This window comes from Camelus dromedarius, chromosome 15, assembly GCF_036321535.1.
Source record: "Camelus dromedarius isolate mCamDro1 chromosome 15, mCamDro1.pat, whole genome shotgun sequence".
Lineage (NCBI taxonomy): Eukaryota > Metazoa > Chordata > Mammalia > Artiodactyla > Camelidae > Camelus > Camelus dromedarius.
Genome location: NC_087450.1, coordinates 11336168 through 11358186, shown reverse-complemented (window position 1 = coordinate 11358186; position 22019 = coordinate 11336168). Strand labels below are relative to the sequence as shown.

At 37.5% G+C, this 22019-nt stretch overlaps 1 protein-coding gene and 1 pseudogene across 3 annotated transcripts in view; both read right to left on the bottom strand.

The window, feature by feature from the left end:
- EXOC6B (exocyst complex component 6B) overlaps positions 1-22019 on the bottom strand; it is a 568031-nt gene that overhangs the window by 501151 nt on the left and 44861 nt on the right. The window lies entirely within an intron of this gene.
- LOC116157554 (U2 spliceosomal RNA) lies at positions 18030-18140 on the bottom strand (annotated as a pseudogene).

Sequence of the window (22019 nt, the reverse complement as noted above, 5' to 3'; positions counted from 1 at the left end):
TCAATGGAATTTCAAAGTCTTTCTAGCAACTTGTAATGCAATGAAACCTTTACAACTCTGCTGCCAGTTATCTTGAGAAATTTCCCTCTGCTTCTTCTATCTACGAACCATGGTTATTTAAAATAAGTGGCATGGAACTTGTCCTCCTACTTTGTCAAAGACAAAGGTAGCAAAAAATAAAACTCCTGACCAAGTTTTCATAATGACATGGGAAATAAAACCACAAAAAGAACACTAGACAATTTTCTTAAGAACTAATTTATGACAAACTTCTGACTTTTTTTTTAATTAATTTGGTTAACAAGGACAAATTCTGGGTCATCCTGTCCAAATTTGATAATGGAGATGAAGACAGTTTAAATCTGGCATACCTTTGGGAGGCTTTATAAACTCACAGAACTTTGTGTATTGAAAAAATACTGTACTAAGTACTGGTCACAGGCCCCTAGACTGTACAACTGACTTCAAGCTAAATAAAGCCTTAGAAAGATTTTCTTCCTCCAGAATTATTCAAGAACCACTCTGCCAATTTACCTCCTCCACATGAACGACCTTCTCTGACTCGGAGAGTAGGGCCTGAGCCATTGTTTTAAAGTCCAACATTTTGCTCCTCCTTAGTAAAACAAGGCAGCACATCACCAAATAATCCATTACAATTACAGCCAGCATCCTCAATACATGCAGTCTTGCGCTTCTTCAATCAACATCACCCAAGAAACTGGCAAACCAGAGGCACAGCTATTCTAAGACTAATCGTAAAAAAAGAATGTCGATCGCATGAGGCTTTTATTTTTATTGACCCTTACTTAGCTTAAGACTCTGGGTAAAAATTTTATGAGCTCAATAAAGAGTCCTTTCCTCACAGTTTATTCCTAAAATTTGGCACAGGAGCTGGGAACTACAGGCAAAGTCTTCTGAAAGATCAGGTAACTTTCAGTGAGACAAACAAGGATTTCTGTTACCGTTTAGTCTTCTACCTTACAGAGATTTGAAAACTCTTTTGGTTGAGCTGAGTGTATGCCTTTCCTCCCCTTTCTTTCCCTCTCCACCACCACCCCCAAAGAGATTGGAAAGAAAAGCTATGTCTTATGTGCTGATTATACAGTTTTAGGCGTGACCTTAGAAAACTGGCCTTGCTGCCTAATTATTGCCAGAAAGGATAATTTCAGACCAACTGCAGGCAGTACTTGATTCACTCGATAAATAAGTTCCTGGAAGCCTACATATGAAGCAAATATTTGTAATAGTATCTAGAACATAAAGGTTACTCAATTAACAAAAGGAAATTTTAAAAGAATTGCCTCGGGACTGTCACACACTCACAGATACGACATACAATAATTTCATATAAAACAGAAAATAAAGTTTAATGGAGAATCAGGTAAACCAATACACTTTTTTATAAAATATGACAGGAAAAGAAGAAATGGAAACACTGGGACACATATGAATAAGGCTTCTATAGGATAATCATAGGTAAGAGAAGTGAGGTGCACTGGATGAGATGTTAGGGGTAGAATCAGTTCTCGCCTGGCACAGGAAAGAATTCAAGAGCAAGGCATGGTAAAGTGAAAGCAAGTTTATTTAGAGAGATACACACTCCATGGACAGAGTGTGGTTTCTCTCACTCAGAAGGGAAAATGGCTTAGGAGATGCACACTCCATAGGCAGAGCACAGGCCATCTCAGAAAGGTGAGGGGGAGAGAAGCCAAGAGGTGTGGGGTGTTTAAAGTAAAAGTAGACGCACACTCCATAGACAGAGTGAGGACCATCTCAGAAGGTGAGAGAGAGTGAGAGCAAGAGCAACCCCGAGGTGCAGAGTTTTTAGGTTTTATGGGCTCGGTAATTTCGTATGCTAATGAGGAGGAGGATTATTCCAACTATTTTGGGGAAGGAGCGAGGATTTCCAGGAAGCGCACCGCACGCACTTTGTGACTTTTTATGGTCAGCCTGGGAATTGTCACGGCTCCTATGAGTGCACATGAGGCTCAAGGTCAAATCTTCTGCCATCTTGGTTGTAACCAGTTTGTCCTGTCCTCAATGGCTGTGTCATTCCTTCAGTGGTTGTGCCCTGCCCCTTTTCCTCCCACTTCACTCCCCCCTCAAGATTTTACTCCCATAATCTTATAGAGGTGCAGAGGGGCGACGATCAGTCTCCTGTAGCTACTTTGGGGCTGAGTAGGGGCATAGACCCTGCCTCCCAGGGAGTGAAAATCTCCGGATGCCTGATCTAGAGGTCCTAGGGGCAGGACAGCTTGTTTTGAGTTAGATGGCACTATCCTTGCATAGCTGTCATCTTGATGTGGTATTGTCACCACTTCCGTAGCCTTCTTATGAATCTTGAAGATGAAGCACTTTTGTGATAGCACCAGAGAACTGTTTATAAATGACACAAGACTTAAAAAGGCATGGTTAAATACCAAATTACAATGTAATCAGTGAAGAAACTGGGTCACAGCCACCAGAATTGACTGATTGCATTTAACTTAACATACCAAATAATCCTAGTTCATTTAATATTTCTCTGAGATGCCTCAGGGTTTCTCTTCCACAAACCTTCCACAACTTTCCATATCCATATTATTTTGTCCCTTATTTTCTTTCCCATTCAGAAGCAAACAGCTTTAGGACAAAATCTGCTTTATTCTCCCATAACAAAATGCAACTCCATTCCTAATACCTTCTTTTACTGAAAACACACATCTTACTTTCTGGCATCTTGAAATGTTTCCCTTATTCATTTAGTAGCTTTAATTTTACTTTCCTTCCTAGGTATGACAAAAGCATTATACTGTGAACGAAAAACACTGCAACCATATCAGTAAAGAAAGAATGCTGAAGCCATCAAGTCATCAGCGGCTGCCGCCACCCCCCCACTGAAGACAAACCTGCAGCCCAGACTCTGCAGCCACTCACAATGGTGCCCTCTGAGGGGACCCAGAATAAGAAAGGACAACATACTGGCCCTCGATAGCCAGATGCTTGTCAAAGGAATGAATTCAATGAGCCCAAATGTTTGCTTCCTCCAGTACACAGAAAAGTACTAAATTCTTTAACTTGAGAAGCTTGGTTTTCTTTAGTTAACAAGTAACCTTTTATTGTTCCAACTACCTGGTCTTTGTTGTAAAGCTCCTATATATCCTAGCTCCTCCCCTACCTCTTCAGAGCTGTCCCTCAGAGCAATCTGAGAGGCTGTCATCCCAGCTCAAGTCCTCCCACCAAATAAAACATAACTCTCAACTTTTAAGCTGCGCATTTATTTCAGTTGACATACTTAACATCGATGACTCTAAAGACATCTCTATATTAATCAAACCAACAAACTTAAGCTAGCTTCTATACCAGATATTGATTCAGTACTGAATATTTTCCAGACACGTGAACCTGAAATTAACTCTGGCCAGTTATGTTTATATTTCTAAGTATTTACATAAACATTTAATTTCCTTTAGCCAATTAAACAGTGCTCTTTTACAATTCTGGCAATGCCGCACATCTACAACAAACATATAGATATGTACAAAGACACAAACACAGAGACTTATTAGTTCCCATTCTAAAATTTTAGCCATGAACAGGTACAATGTAAGACTCATCAATTACCAGAAGTTGGATTCAAGTCGGATTTCTGGCAGATGGAAAGAAACAAAGTCACATGTCCCAATGACTAAGACACAAGATGCCTATTCATCCTTAATAAGTGAAATTCCAAATTACTTAACTCCTTTCTCAAAATTTGTATTGTAAAAAGATGATGAAATAGGGGGTCCTGGAGAAGACCAGGTAAAAGATGCAACTCAAAGGCTTGAGGAGAAAAGCAAGTTGCTCCTAGGATGGCTTTGTTCCCTGAATGTCAGAAAAAGGTTTTTCTGATATTTGCAAGTTTCTTAAGATAAGTAGGGGTAGTTTGGGGGAGTGGTAAAAGGATTAATGGATTTTGGATTATTTCCTGTGGTCCTGTAAAGACTGGCCTTGAAACATTTTTGAGGATCCTTCCTGGGTTTGAGAAACTCTCTAATTATGGACCTCAGTTCAGCCTTTGACATGAAGAGGCTTGCCTATAGCCTGAGGTGGTCTCGTTTCTAAAGGCAGCCTGCCAACAGCAGCTCTGTCAGGGACTTCAGTGCCCCCAGACAGCGGGGTGGATGGCGGACCTCCTCTGGCTTGGGACTGAGGCAGGCTCCCGCGGCCAAGAGCATTCGTTTTCTTGGGTGCCTTCCCTGTTAAGGGTCGCTTAATTGGACTATTGCTAGCAGGGAGCTAAGGGGAGGGTGTGGTGAATTGCTTGATTTGGGTCCTTCTGTCAATCCCCATAATTACACAGGATTGGGAAGACAAGGGTGCAGGGAAATCAGTCAGCACAGAGTAGGCAGCTCCTGTATCTAATAAGAAAACAACTTTCCTGCCTGCCACGTCAAGGGTTACGCAAGGCTCCTCCGGAGAAATGACCAGGTGTCCTTTGGAAGCCTGGAGGGTCCTGGGCCTGTCAGTCTTTGGTCCTCTCAGCCATCACTGGTTTGGGAGTCCCAAGCCCCCTCCAGGACTGGGGGCAGTCCTGCTTCCAGTGGCCTTCTCATTTGCATATCGGGCAGGGTCACGGTGGACTTTCCCGATACATGGGGCATTAGTCCTTCCAGTGGCTCTCCTAGCCAGACCTAAAACAGGTCCCTTCTCGGCAAGACAGGGGCTCTGATCCAGGCATCCTGGATCCTGTCCTCGCCTTGGGTCTTGACAAGCAAGGGAAACCCTAACGTGGTGCAGGGGTTAGGGCTGCCATCAAAAATTGTGACTCTGCTGTTGTCCCTGAATCCTTTCTGCCTCTTCAACCCTAACTGTTGTTAAATATTCCAAACACCAGATCCACAAGCTGATTCATGGGGGTCTGGGGTCCCCAGGTGCCCAGATGGGGTGTAAGTGCTAGATGGCCTGAAACCCTGTGCCCCCTCAGAATGAGGGAGTAGGAGTTTCTGGTTGTGGACCTCGGGGAGGTGGACCCATAAAGGGGTCATCTAAAACACGGGGCTCCTGTTGAGGAAGAAGGCGCTTTGAAGGGGTGTGAGCCAGGCACACCCACCAGGAGTTCTTTAGACCTGGATCTTGGAATAAGGTAATGAACTCTGGATGTGTGGGACTTCCCCCCATTTATCTTCTCTTTTACAAAATAGGTCTAGCTGTAAGATTCAATGACCCAAAGGGAGAAAAAGTGACCAGAGTCCCAGGGCCTAAATCTTTCAGAGGGAGGGGGCCTAGGCCCTGAGTTGATTAACTTGAATTCCTTATCTCTGAAAGAAAAAAAGAAACAAATAGAGCTGAAGGGTGGGGCTGGAGTGCCACAGGGCAGTAACACAAGGCAAAATCTCCCCTCAAGGTATGGTCTTTGTGTTGAGGAGGGTAACTCTTCACAGAAGTAAAAGGGGTTTAACACCTGACCTGCTGGCAAAGCAGGCAAGGAGACTCAAGTATCAGCAGACAGGCAAGGAGTCAGGAGAGAAGGACATAAGAGAAATTCAGGAAAAGGGAAGGTGTACAGCCACAATGCTTCCCAGAGTAGAGAGGAGTTGGCAGAAATGTGTACAGCCTGCAACTTCCTGGAGGGGCACAGAAGTCCTGGCTGCACTTCTGGTATGGAAAGGTACAGAGGCTTACAGAGTAGGGGAGGGACTAAAGATGGTGAGAGTATTGGAGCTGGGGTCTTCTGTCCGGGGCTTGTGTTCCTTCAGGGATAACATCAGAGGGGCTTTTGTGTAGCCTGAATGGGTCCCAGCCGGCAAGGTTCCCTAATGTAGGATCTGCATTGTTCCGGGTTCTCTCTTGGGGCAACAAGGGGCCTGAACATAAGGTCTAGCTGTAGGATGGTGTCATAGTTGAGGCTTCCATCATACAGCCAGGTCTCTTCATCCTCAAGTTTATACTAGGGCCAGGCTGTATTACAAAAGATGTGTGTTTTGTTTGTTTGTTTGTTTGTTTTTTAAATGAATCTAGAGAAAAACTTCTCCCAGTGACTCAGAATGCACCCAAGGAGTGAGCCCTCAGGGATGGGGGAGGTGGGTCCCATCAGTCCTTCAGGGAGAGAGTGCTCCTGCCACAGAAAGAAACACTAACCTTAGGCGGTCCCGTGAGGACTCCATAAGATAGGACTGGTTCCAGGCGTCCCCGTCTACCTAGTCCTGCCGACTCTGGCCAATGTGGGGGTAGCGACCCCACCACATGGCAACCCTGGTGACTCCCAGTGTCCTGGGGTCCCGTGTCCTCTCCTGGGCCTGCAGTACCCAGGATGAGCAACCTTCCTGAAGGCATTCTCTGGCCAATGATTAATCCTTGTGTTCTGGGGTGTATCTCCCTGGAACGGACATCTTCATGGTTCCAGGACCTGCTTAGGTGCCAGCTTCCCTTCTCTGAAAGGGTGGTAAGCTTCTGAAAACAGGCACTGGCCACTTAAGGTGGTGTGTAAAAGGGTAAAAGCTTCTCTTCCCTTTCGTGGGTGGTGCCCCTGGGCCTCAGCGCACCCCTCCCTCCACACTCTCGCACATGCCCTCTGTCCAGCAGGCGAGGGGCTGGGTACAGGGGTGGCTGTGGTGGCGTAAGGTGGAGGCACTCTGTCAGCACTTAGGAAGATGCAGGAGACATAGTTTTTCCTATTCCTACAACTAAGTATAATTTAAAGCTTTATACATTGTATATAAACAAATGTAATAAAATCTGAAATGTGGAAAGAAGGCAACAGACTGGTCTGGGACCTCAGGCCTAAAGGAATGACACAGTGGTGAGTTTCCTGGGTTTTCTTTTGGCCTTATATCCCAGACTGGGAACTCAAGAGACTAGCAACCCAGAAATACAAACAGGTACAAATTTTAAAAATCCCCAACAAAAGCTTGCTCTCTCTCTAGTCAAAAGAGGTAGCCTACCAAGACAGAAAACATTTACACAATCACTTTTCTATTCAAGATAAACATACAGGTTAAAAAAAAAAAAAAAACTGACACCACCCACACCCACACCAGCACAGGCAGAAAGAGAACCCAGACTTTCATCCTCACAGGTGATGACAAAGCACCCAAGATTCCAGCCAAGGTGTCACAGAAGGCCAGGAGGAGAACTGCGACTTTCATCCCCGCCAGACAGTTTACAACCCCCTCTCCCATACCATGATGTCAGCAGAGACCAAGTTTGGAGCCACTACTGCCATCTGCAGCAGTCACGAGAAGCCCCTCTCAGGTGCTGACAGAGGCCAAGTGGGGAACATGGACATCTGCCTCCGCCTAGCATTAATGAAGCAGCAACCCACACCTTCTCCTGCCAAAGTGGTGTCAAAGAAAGCCAGCTGAAAGAGTAGGTTTAAATGAGAGCCAGGGTCTCTTAACATAATATGAAAACGTACAGATTTCAATTACACATCATTCTTCACACCAAGAACCAGGAAGTTGTCAAACTAATAAAAAAAAAAAAAAAAGACAACCACTAGATGCCAAAACCGAGATGACAGAGATGTTAGAATTATCTGATGAATCTTTTAAAGTGGCCATGATAAAAATGATTCAGCAAACAATTATGAACATGCTTGAAACAAAAAGACAAAGCCTCAGCAAAGAAATAGAGGAAAGGAGAACCAAATGGAGAGTTTATAACTGAAAAATACAGTAACTGAAATTAAAAACTCAGTGGACGGACTTGGGAGAGAGTGCTCCTGTGGACTCAAGAACAGAATGGAAGTGACAGAGAAAAGACTCAATGAAATGAAAGACAGAACAGTACAAATTATACCATCAGAATAATATGAGAAAATAAACTGAAGGAAATAAACAGAGCCTCAGGGGCTGCTAGATTATACAAAAATTCTAACATTTGTGTCACCAAAGTCCCAGGAGGAGAGTAGAAAGCAGATAAGGCAAGAAAATACTTGAAGAAATAATGGCTAAAAACTACCCAGATTTGGCAAGAAGACATAAAACTACAGATTCAAAAAAGATAAGCAAACTCCAAAGAGGATAAACCCAAAGAAATCCATGCCAAGATACATCATAATTAAACTCCTGAAAACTAAAGACATAGAAAAAAATCTTAAAGTAGTCAGAGAAAATTGATACCTTTTCTGTAAAGGAAAAATAATTTGAATGACAGCAAATCTCTCTTCAGAAACGATGGAGGTTAAAAAGAAGTGCACCGCACTTTTCAAGTGCTGAAAAGAAAAGACTTATCAAAACAGAACCCTACACCCAGGAGAAACATCCTTTAGGAATGAAGGAGAAATCACGACATTCTCATGTGAAGGAAAACTAAGCTATTCCTGTATAAACAGAATTTGTTGCCAGCATGCCTACTCTAAAAGAACAGCTATAGAAAGTTCTCTAAACAGAACGGAAATGATTTAAGGGAAAAAAAAAAAAAACGGAAATCTTGGAACATCAGAAAGGAAAAAAGGACACAATAGACAAAAATATAGATAAAGGAACAGAAAGGAGATAAGGTTTCTACACTCAAACTGGAAAATGATGACACCAGTAAACTGTGGTTTTCAAGTTAAATAAAAATGCTGACACTAGAGAAACCATCAAAAAAGCTATACAAAAAGGTACAGTCAAAAACGATAGATAAATCAAAATGGAATTCTATAAAGATGTTCAAGTAACTCAAAGAAAGGCATGAAAAAGAAAACAGGAAAACAAAAAAGGAGAGAATAGATAGAAAACAACAAATGAAACAACAGGTTAAGCCTTAGCATATCAATAATTACCTAAAACCTAATGTTCTGCTCATATGACTTAATAACAAAAAAAGACAAACAACCCAATCCAAAAATGGGCAGAAGACTTAAACAAGCAATTCTCCAATGAAGACATACAAATGATCAATAGGTACATGAAAAAATGCTCAATATCACAAATTATCAGAGAAATGCAAATCAAAACTATAATGAGGTATCACCTCACACCAGTCAGAATGGCCATCATTCAAAAGTCCACAAACGATAAATGCTAAACAGGGAATCCTCCTACACCGCTGGTGGGAATGTAGTTTGGTACAGTCATTATGGAAAACAGTATGGAGATTCCTCAAAAGACTAAAAATAGACTTACCATATGATCCAGCAATCCCACTTCTGAGTGTATATCCAGAGGGAACTCTAATTCAAAAAGATACATGCACCCCAAGGTTCACAGCAGCACTATATACAATAGCCAAGACATGAAAGCAACCTTAATGTCTATTGACAGATGACTAGATAAAGAAGTTGTGGTATATTTATACAGTGGAATACTACTCAGCCTTAAAAAAGAATAAAATAATGCCATTGGCAGCAACATGGATGGACCTAGAGATTGTCATTCTAAGTGAAGTAAGCCAAAAAGAAAAAGAAAAATACCATATGGTATCACTCATATGTGGAATCTAAAAAAAAAGACACTATAAACTCATCTACAAATCAGAAACAGACTCTCAAACATAGTAAAAATCTTATGGTTACTGGGGAAAGTGGGTGGGAAGGGATAAATTTGGGAGTTTGAGATTTACTAATGTTAGCCACTATATATAAAAATAAATTTTAAAAAAGTTTCTGCTGTATAGCACAGGGAACTATGTTCAATATCTTTTAATAACCTTTAGTGAGAAAATATGAAAACGAATATATGTATGTATATGCATAACTGGGACACTGTGCTATACACCAGAAATTGACACATTATAACTGATGATACTTCAATAAAAGAAAAGACAAGGTAAAAAGAAATTTTTAATGTTCTAAATATGCCAGACAAATACTAAAACAGTGGATGAAAAAACACAACACAATTATATGCTATCAGCCAAGAAATTCACTTCAAATATAATGATACAGACAGGTTAAAAATAAAAGAATGGAAAACGATACACCATGCAAACTTTAATCAAAGGAAAACAGGAATAAGCATATTATCATCAGAGAAACTAGACTTCATAGCAAAGAAAACTACCAGAGATGAAAAAGTTCATTATATAATGAAATGCTCAGTCCACTAAGAAGACAGAGATGTACCAAACAACAGAGTTGCTAAATATGTAAAGCAAAAGTGGACAGATCTGAAAGGAAAAACAGACAATTCCACAATTATGCTTAAGAGACTTCAACACCCCTCTCTACAATTGATAGAAATAAATAGAAAATCAGCAAGGATACGGAAGAACACAACAGCACCACCAACCAATGGGAATCTAATCAACATTTATAAAACACTCTACCCAACAGAATACATATTCTTTTCAAGTGTCCACAGAATATATAACAATAGAGGGGAGGGTACAGCTCAGTGGTAGAGCACATGCTTAGCATGCATGCAGCCCTGGGTTCAATTCCCAGTACTGCCTTTAAAAAGAAAAAGAACATATAACAAGGAAAACCATATTGTAGGCCATAAGACAAACCTCAGTAAATGCAGAAGAACTGAAATCATACACACTATGTTTTCCAACCACAAATTGAATCAACTTAGAAAATGACAACAGGAGATATTCAAACCCTTGGAAACTAAATAACACACTTCTAAATAAGTCATGGGTCAAACAGGAAGTCTAACGGGAAATCGAAAACTACACTAAACTGAACGAAAATGAAAATACAACATATCAAACTTTAAGGGACACAGATGAAGCAGTGTTAGGAGAGAGATTTAAGCATTAGCGATATTTTGGAGCATTACAAATACAGAGATACGTAGCATTAAAGATATTTTATAGCATTAGAAAAGAGGAAAAGTCTCAAATCAGCATTTGAAGCTCCTATACCTCAAGAACATAAAAAGCAAAAGCAAAAACAAAAAGCTATCAGCAGGAAGGAAATAACAAATATGAGGGCAGAAATCAGTATAACAGAAAACAGAAGAACAATACTGAGATAGTCTGGTTCTTTGGAAACACCAATAAAATTGACAGGTATCTAACAAAGGAAAGGAAAAGAAGATACAAATTACCAGTATAAGGAATGAAACCACAGATATTACTACATGTCCTGTGGCCATCAAATGGATAATAAAAAAAAACTATAAACTCTTCTGATATAAATTTGACAACTTAGATGAAATAAACCAATTCCTCAAAAATAACAAACTATCACAATTCACCCAGTAAAAAATAGTCATTTATATAGCCCTGGAACTACAAAGGAAATTGAAATTGTAATGTAAGATCTCCCAAAAAATAAATCTCCAGGCCTAGATGGTTTAATTAGAGAATTCTACAATATGCTTAAAGCAGAATTAACCTAATTAATAATTAACTCTAAAAAATCTCTTCTAGAAAATAAAAGAGGAGGGAGGAAATACTTACCAATGCATTTTAGGAAGCAACTATTACCCTACCATCAAAACCAGACAAAGACAGCAAAAAATAAATAAATAAAACTACAGATCAATATCCCTTATAAATATAAACACAAAAATCCTTAAGAAAATATTGGCAAATAGAATTTCAGGTATATAAAAAGAAATATACAAAATGACTAAGTTAGGTTTATTCTAGGAAGGCAGGCTCATTCAATATTCAAAAATCGATCAATGTATTCTGCAAGGCTAAAGGAGAAAATCACCTGATCATATCAATTAATGCAATAAAAGGACTGGACAAAATTCAACACTCTTTCATGATAAAAACTCTCCAAAAATAGAAATATAAGGGAACTTCCTGAAGTTGATAAAGAGCATTGGGAACAAGGCAAAGATGTCCACGATCACCATTCTTATTCAGCATAGTCCTAGAAGTTCTAGCCAGTGAAAGAGAGTTAAAAAAAAAAAGGCGTATCGATTGGAAAAGAAAAATTAAAACTATCCCTATTGCACATACGCTATTATCCACATAGAAAACTCCAAGGAATCTACAGAAAAATTCCTAGACAAATAAGGAAAATTACAAAGATACAAGATAAACCTTCAAAAATTAATTGTATTACTACATATTAGCAATGAACATACTGAAACCAAAATTAAAAATACTACCATTTCAATCACTTAAAAAAAAATACCGAGGTATAAATCTAACAAACTATGGGTTGACTTTGTATGCTTAAAAACTACACAATGCTGATGAAAAGAAATCAAAACACAGCTAAATAAACTGACAGACATACCACGTTTGTGACTGGAAGACTCGCGACTATGTAAATTCTCTACAAATTGATACACAGGCTTAATGCAACTCCTGTCAAAACCTCAGCAAGGTATTTTTGTAGATGTTAACAAAATTACTGCACAAAAGACCCCAGAATAGACTCAAACAAATATACCCAAGTAACTTTTGACAAAGGTGCAAAAGTAGGTCAGTAGAGGAAAAACAGCCTTTTCAATAAATGGTGGTAGAACAACTGGACATCCAGAGGCAGAAAGAGAGAGAAATTTTGAAGTAAGTCTCACTCCTTATACAAACATTACAAAATTATGAAAATTAACTCAAAAATGAATCATAGACTTTATATTTTAGTAAAACTATAAAAGTTTTAGGGGGAAAAAAATCACAGGGGAAAATCCTCAAGATGTAGGGCTAGGCAAAGAGTTCTTAGAATTGATACCAAAAGCATGCTCCAAAAAAGGACGATAACTTGGACTTCATCAAAATAAAATACTTCTGATCTGTAACAGACTACGCTAAGCGGGTGAAAGGAAAGCCACAGAATGGGAGAAAATGTCTGCAAACCACATATCCAACAAAGAACTCGTATCTAGAATTTATAAAGAATTTTCAAAACTCATTATTTTTTTAAAAATCCAATTGGAAAATGGACAAAAGACATGAAGAGACAATTCAACAAATTGGATATGGCAAATAAGCACATAAAAAGATATTGGACATCAATAGCAATTAGAAAAATGCAAATTAAAACCACAATGAGATATTACTATATATATATCAGAATGGCTAAAATAAAAAAGTGACACCAAACACTGGCAAGGATCTGGAAAAACTAGAATCTGCATACTCTGCTGATAAGATGTAAAATGGTATGGCTACTTTAGAAAACAAGTTTAGCAGTTCCTCAAATAGTTAAACCCACAGTTATCATATGATCCAGCAATTCCACTCCTAGCTGTATACCCAAGAGAAGTAAAAATGTATGTTCACACAAAAACCTTTACACAAATGTTTATAGCAACTTTATTTTAATAGCCAAGGAAACAAGCCACATGTCCTTTCATGGGTAAATGATTAAACAACTATGGTATACCATAGAATACTATTCTACAATAAAAAGGAACAGACTATTGATATACCACAATAATTCTAATGAATCTCCAGGAAATTACACTGGAAGAGAAAAGCCAATTTCAAAATGTTACATATTGTATGATTCCATTCATATAACATTCTTGAGATGACAAAATTATAGAAATGGAGTTTAGTGATCTTCAGGGGCTAAAGAGCAGTTGAGGACAGAAGGAAAACAGCTGTGGTTAGGGCAACATGAGGGATTCTTGCAATGATGAAAATGTTCTATATCTTGACTGTCAAGAAATAATGTCATTATCTTGGTCCTAATAGAGTGTGCTACAGTTTTGCAAGATGTTACTAGTGGAGGAAACTGTATAAAGGGTACAGGGGCTGTCTGTATAATTTCTTAAAACTGCATGTGAATCTCTACCTCAAAATAAAATGTTTCATTTTTAAAAAAGCAAATAATAAATCTATACAGTCAGATCCACATTTACCATTTAAAATACTTCCAATAGTGTATTTTTCTTTAGATTTCCAGAGCTCTTCTAATTTCATTTTCCTCTTTCTTTTGATACTCCAATGCCAAAAGAGCTTTGTTGTACACTTCTCCTTACAAATGTCGAGTAATTCTTATACCTCATTGAAAACAAAATATTTGGCTAGCTCCCTTCTTTCTTTTGTGTGTGTGTGTGTGTGTGTGTGTGTGTGTTACACAAACATGTCTTTCCCAAAACCAAACTCCATACCAAAAACACTTTATAACATAGATTCAGTCAAGCTCAATGTATGCTGTTTTTACTCATTTATATTGTTTGGTAAGATCACATTTCATATCAATACCCTTAGAATTTTGTTGTTTATTGACACCAGATTTCCCCAGAAAGTGAAAGTTAGTTGCACTGTGATGATTCTTGCTTGCTTAGATGTTTTACTGGGTGTGTGTGTTTTAAAGTTCTAAATTTCAGGAAGCAGAAGGGAAATACAAAAAGCAAGCATAAATATGAGGAAAGAAACAAATCCACAATTTACAAAGGGGAAAAACATAAAAAAGCACTTTTTTAAAATGGAGATATTGGGAACAATATAGAGCAAAGGTTTGGACATGCAACAAGATGTCAGTGCTCCACAGTATATCATAGTGACAAAGGATGTTTTGTCCATTTGCCATGTCCAAGTATATAAAAACACAATCATGGAAACAACATAAATGTCCATCGACAAACAACTGGATAAAGAAGTTGTGATATGGAACTTCTTGGAATGGAATACTACTTGGCCATAAAAAAGAATGAAATAATGCCATTGTAGCAACATAGATGGACCTGGAGATTGTCATTCTAAGTGAAGTAAGCCAGACAGAGAACGAAAAATATCATATGATACCACTCACATGTGGAATCTAAAAACAAAAGACAAACGAGCTTATTTACAAAACAGAAACAGACTCACAGACATAGAAAACAAACTTACAGTTACCAGAGGGGAAAAGGGGTTGGAAGAGATGAATTGGGAGTTTGAGATTTATAGATACTAACTACTATATATAAAGTAGGTAAACCACAAGTTTCTACTGTATAACATAGGGAACTATATTCAAAATCTTGTAGTAACCTATAATGAAAAAGAATATGAAAATAAATACGTGTATATGGATGACTGAAGCATTGTGCTGCACACCAGAAATTGACACATTGTAAACTGACTACATTTCAATAAAAAAACAAGTAAAATTTAAAAATAAAAATAAAAACACAATCAAAACTGAAAGCCTGTGTTACTCTACAGCTTCTTAACCAAAAATAAATACAGCAAACGAGTCATTTTAATACAAATCATCATTTCTGGCAAATGGCCTTCATCATTTATCTAACATACAATAGAACATTTATCTAGCATTCTAAACACTGGAAACATCTAAATACTCAAAAAATGATAGAATTGTTCTTTCAGAAAGTTTGTTACTACTGTCATTGTTTTTGCTTTTGCTTTTATCTAATCTCACTATCAACTCACAGTAGTAACTGCAGGTAAATTCACTACAGTGCAAGATGCATGTTAATGTGTGCCACGACTGTGAATGGGAGACAGGTGTTTTAACAGAGTTCCAGTCCATATGCACTTTCACAAATCACATTAAGGTAATATAGTTGGTTGCACTGTGATAGTTCTTGCTCACCTGGATGTTTAACTGGGCAATGGATGTTATTAAAGTTTTACAATAGTTACGCAAATATATATTACATGCTTAAATTTATTTTATCAATCATCGTGCTCTTGAGACTTATATATCTCTGCTTTGGGGTTTTTTTTTTGGGGGGGGGGTTAGGTTTGCTTATTTATTTATTTACTTAATGGAGGTACCGGGGATTGAACCCAGCACCTCACACATGCTAGGCACGTACTCTACCACTGAGCTATGACCTCCCCCTGGGACTTATATATCTCAATTTTTTTTAATTATAAATCTAGACCAGGGTAGGTTCCAGACATTCCAGGTAAATAACCTCCTTAACAGGGCATACATTTTCCAGGAAGTATATTCTAAATTACATAGTCTAATGCAAAACATCTACAGTTTCTTTACTTGTTGGCAAATTTTTAAATGGCCATGATGGGTTGGTTTTTTTTTTTTAACATCAAATTTAAGACTGTTCTGAATAAAATTATTGTGGCTTTAGTGGCACTTATTTCATCGCTAGAACACAACCAAAGTAACTTCTAGAGAAGAACCTTGGCCCTATCCTTAGGTACTCTCTCTCACTCTACTTCTTTTGAAGGAATAAGGTGGCTTTTATTCAGATTCATCAACTTTCATGAAAAGATAATAATCTAACCCACAGCTGGTTTATTTTTAAAGCATACATAGCTCTTACTTAACTAAGAACACTGGCAAGTGATACATTCAGGAGAAAAAAGCAAATAAATAAATAAATAACCAACCACCAACCAACCTGGAACTCACTGATACTCATCACTTATCAAAAACCTTGACTACTAAGAAGAATTACCTGACGTGTATGCAATGCATAGAATTACCTGACGTGTATGCAACGCATACACTCTTCCAGATTAGAAAGTATGAAGACTGGGCACATGCATTTTACTAAGGAAAGAGTCTATAGCATTCATAAGATTCTCAAAGTGATCAATGATCAAAAAAAGGGGGGGTAAGAGGGATAATGCACCCTCAACTTCCACCGTAGGTATTATAAAATCCATGACTTGATTAAGCCAAGACCAGCAGAGAACTGCATTCCTTTGACTCCCTGCAGAACTGCTTTTACTAAATTGTGCTTTGGTTATGCCATATGCTTTCACTAAAGGACAACATAAGAAACAGATTGTCACATACTGCTGCTTTACTATATGGATATTAAAGTTACATTATACAGGGCCTTCTTTGTGAGGACATATGGGAGAAACAGTTCTCTGGTCTTACTCAGAACCAAGAATAGCTGTGCTTCTCCAAAGCAACTACTTTTTAATTTTACACCATAACTCAAATAAAAAGCATGTCTCTTTTTCGCACTAGCTGCTAGAAAGGCTAGAGCCAAACTGATGGCCTACCTTTACAAACATAATCTTTTAACTGCTCTCACTCTCAACTTCATGGTCTCTTTCCTACCTCTGTTTTTCCTTGCCCCAATTTGCTCGCCACCTTTGACGTATCTGTTATATGTATTTTTTAAATCATGTAGATTTTTGAAAACCATCTAATTCCCTTCTAGAACAAGGCAAGGCGAAAATCAGACAAAAAGAGAGAGAGAGAACTGTCAGTTGTTAACCAGAATATGGACGGAAGGAGATTGAGAACAACCCAAAAGCAGAGTTAAGACAAAATTAATCACCCTTAAAAAAAATAGTCAAAATGTGGAGGAAATATTAATGTTAAGTTACCTGCAATTTGAAGAAAAACATTAATATCTGAGGACATCTAGAAATGTAAAATATAATACAAATATAATTTACAGACATACACCACAAATTGTTTTTTTAAATAGCCAAAACATTAAAATATTTCATTACTGTTGTCTATTTCTTACATGATCTCTCCTCATTTCAAATACTCAAAGTCCATGCAACATCAGCTAGTCAGCAAACTGTCTTCTTTGTTTTCTAAATACTCCACCAGATACTACTACACTGCAAAAACAGCTTTATTCTTTTTTCCCACTGCCATAGCAGACATCTCTGAGAAATAATCTACTAGCCAGCTCAGGTCTCAAGTGTTTAAGCTCAGCTCTGCTTTTAATTCAGTTTTTACTAACTCCTCCCCCTCATTTTTGCTATTTCCCCCAAGAAAATAGTAAATGTCGTAACTGCTCAGCATCTCAACCCAGATTCACACATTTCATAAATAAGTCACTAATTTTATTTCTTCAGGTTACTTTCAGCTAGAAGCTTGATTTCAGTGTGTGATTAAATCAACTATTGCCTCATTAGCAAATGCTAAAAACTATCAAATTCAATGATGTGAAGAATCAAAGTATCTATTTTTTCTCAGTGACCTAATATCCATACATATCATATTCTAAACTGAAGTACGTCATAAATGTCATCTAAAATTCTACACTGCTTCCAAAACCATACTAAATAACTGTTCTTATCAATCACTTTTTGCAGCTGATTCATATATTGTGTTGATGTTAGAAATTATGTAAACATATTAATGCATGCCAGAACATTTTAAAGTAAAGAATTTATTAAAATGTTGGCATTCTCTGATTTGCTAAGAATTTTATTTGTATATGAAGCAGCATTCTCTAATAATGTTATTGCACTCCCCCAAAAAACCTTCTGATTTCAAGTTATCACAGCCTCCTGGTATAGTTTTTTTAAATTCTTTTTAAATGCCTGTTTATTCATGTCTCTTTATGACCAAAATAATAAAAAGGCTGAATAAAAAGGTATTAAACTGATAAGAACAGATACTACACTTGATCTTAGCCAAAAGGCCGAGAAGCAATGGGGCTGAATAAAAATGAATGAAGTTTTCACTCCTTAAAAAACAATCGTTTCTTTGTTTTAGTAATCACAACCCATTTTAGTTTGTATACTCCTGATGTATTTAAGCAAAACATAAACTATCAAAAGTTCTTTTCTGGTGTTCCCAAATCAAAAAGAAAAATACCAACCTTATTAAAAAAATAAGCAAAGGACATGGGCAGACAGTACACAGACAGACACACACACACACACGCACACACACACACACCTGAGAGAGCCTTTACACACATGAAGAGATGTTTGGCCTTACTCACAGTAAGAGAAGTAAAAATAAAAACTGCACTGAAATACCATTTGTCATTTATCATATTGGCAAAAACTCAAAAGTCTAACACACATTTTGTTGAAAAAGCTATGAAGAAATGAGCAATTTCATAGACTGTTAGAAGGAGAGCAAAATGGTACAACCTCTACAGAGGGTAATACCTACCAAAGTACAGACACATTCATCATGTTACCCAGCAATCCCACTTCCGGGAATCTATCCTACAGATACAATATAAAACGTACAGTAAGAAATGACAAATATTCAAGGTTATTCACTGTTGCATTATTTTGTCCAGCAAATGACTGGAATTAACCCAAGTATACAGAAATAGGGGACTGGATGAATAAACCATGGTATACTCACACTACGTAGCTGTTAAAAAAAAATAAGGAAAATTTCTGCATGCTGACATGGACAGATCTCCAAAATATACTGATAAGTAAAAATACTAAGCTGCAGAACTGTATTTACAGGACACAACTTGTTCTGTAAAAAGGGGAGGAGGGGATTAAAATCATATAAGCTTATATCTGCATTACAAATGTAACAGAAGATAAACTACAAACTAAAAAAATGGAGAAATAGAGAGAACATGGAAAAATATCTCTGGTTCATATCCTTCTTCTTCCATTTTTTAAATAAAATATTTCAAACCTAGACAAATAAAGAGAATTTACCCATTTATTTTTTAGTTCCAGAGTTATAGTAGGTAAGATTTCCAAGAGATCGGTTTCACCATCATTATATATTTGACCTGATGATAAATAATAAACTCTTCCAAGTCAACACAGGAATGATTGCCAAATGCTGCTCTCACATTTAATTTCCCCATGACTACTAATTTCCTATGATTTGAATCTAATTGATCAGATAACACACCAGAATAACCTGCAAGAGCTTCAACAAAAATTTTTGTTTATTTAGCTCAAATAAGACAGGAAGCCCATTGCTGACTGAACCAAACCAGCATTGTCTTATCAGCTACTAGAGAGCTTTTTTAGTTTTTCATTTTTCCAATTTGCTTGACAATTCAATGACGTCATTAAAATAAAACCTAACTTCTCTTCATCAAACCACAAAAAAATCATTATCCTATTCCAATATTGTAACGAAACTTATTTAACATTATTCACCCCTCTTTCCCAAAGGTACAATAATTTTAACTTTTTGCCAAATGCTAAGCTTTATTCATACAATGTGTACTTAGATTATGACATTTTCATCACTGGAGTTACCATACTTAAATTTGAAAAATTTTAACACTGTACAAAATATTGAAAACTAACAGGCTTTAGGGGCCAATTATTTTCGATTATGCTTCTGACGAAGAGAAAGAGGGATTCTTAACATTATATTAATTCCAAAAAATAAACAATTCTGGTATGTCAAACTTTTAAAGATTGTCAGCAGTTTTTTTTTTCCTCTCAAAAACCTATTCATATTTTTTAAGATAGTTAATCTGCAAGTCAGTTAATCAACCCCAGATATTTAACAGTTAGTGGTACAATTATTTTATTCTTCTATTCATTCAACCAATATTTGTTGAACACCAGCTCTATGCCAGGCACTTTTTTAGGTTTGCAGGATATAGCAGCAAACAAAAGGAACAAAATTCCTCCCCTCCAGGAATACACATGCTAATGGAGGCGACATCAAAAATTACATTTCAGGCAGTAGTAAGTGCTGTGAAGTAAAATAAAGTTTTTCCCCCTTTACACTCTATTCCAATAAACAGCACCACCATTCACCCATTTACTTAGAACAACCAAGAGTCTTGGAATTAAGCTTGATTCCTCTCTTTCTTTAACCATCATAACTAATCCAACATTTTGGCTCTGCTTTCAAAATACATTTTAAATCCAACTGTTTCTCATCACCTCCTCCCCAACACCCTACTGCATGCTACAGCCATCAATCACTTAGCCCTTATTACTGCAGATATCCTTTGACTGGTTTTCCTGTTTCCTCTCTTACTCCAGTCTCCACACAGCAGCCAGAATGTTCTTTCACCTAAGTAAGAGCATTTCACTTTTCTGCTCAAAACTCTCCTGTACCTTTCCATAACACCTAGAATAAAATCAAAGTCTCTTTCTTAGTCCACACGATCTGGACCCTCCTTAATCTCCTACCGTCGCCTCCCACCACTATGCTTCTGAGGGTCCTCCCGCTGTGCCCGCTGTCTGGAAGGTACTTCCCCAGGAGAGCCGTATGGTTTGCTCCTTCACTCTCTTCAAACCTTTGCCAGAACAACTTTTTCTAACCACCTTATCAGAAACAATGCCCCATCACACTAATCACTACTTTACGTAGTTGTGTGTCTGTTTATGCTGTGAGTGCTCCCCTAGAATGTAAGGTCCAGAAGCGCAAGGACATGTCTGTTTTGTTCCCTGTTGTATCCCAGAGCCTGGAAGAGTATCTGGCACATGGAAGTTATTCCATAAATATTTGCTGAATGAATTAATAAATTAATTCATGAATGAAGCCAGGAAAATGATATAGATATATAATATATAACAATGTATGAAACTGTATAGAGCATGTTAACTGAAAAAGCAAACCACAACATGATAATACTCTTCCAATATAGTAAAATGCATATGGAAAATGTTAAAAAGAAACATACAAATACAAGAGTTGTGACGGGGTGGTAGGATTAAGTTTTTTGCTGTGTTTCTTCTACCCTTTTAAAAGTCATTATATTACATTTATAAATTAAATATAAAAATGTTACTTTTAAAAGGGAGTTACTACTAAAAATTAAGCAATCAGCAATGGGAGATCACTGCTTTCCCCTCACTGATCGTCAGGAGTATATTAGAATTACTTGAAGAGCTTTTATAACGTTGTTTCCTATCTCCTCCATTCTCCACTCTATCTCAAAATAACCACTCTCAGGGTCTGATTATTGATGATGATGATTATATCCCTCAGTTACAGGCGTGGAGGCAAAAAAAGTGGGGGAAGGGGGCCAGAACCACTCCAAATAGAAAGTTCAGGAGTTAATATAACATCAAAAACAGAAATATCTAAGTCCACATGGCAAACTCAAGGGTCAAAGGCAGCTGACTCACATTATTAGAGTGACTACCACCCAGCAGATACTGTAAAGAACGCTTTATCTCCCTTTTTTTTTTTTTCAAATACTGTTCCTACAATGTAGTTAGTGTCATTCCCATTTTAAAGATGAGAAAAATGTGCCCACTCGGGTGGTTAACTGCATATAAAAACAATTAATTGCTTAAAGAGGTCCATGCAGGGACCAATAATGAGGAAGTGTCATGAACCAAGTATTATGATTAACTGGTTTTTGTACAACACAGGGAATGGGCGAGGCCAGAGGATGGAAAACAAAGCCATGTGATCAAAGGCACAGGAGTAGTAAGTGGGGGAGCCAGTTCCTCACGTTTAGTTGTCAAAAAATATTGAGTAAGACAGCTTTGGAAAATATCCTCTCAACTTGTTTTCTCTAAGAACCAGCTTTGCAAACAACTTAATCAAATAAGCAAAACAGAAAATTGTTACTACACCAAGAATACAGATTTTCAACAACAAAATATATAAAGCAAAGGTC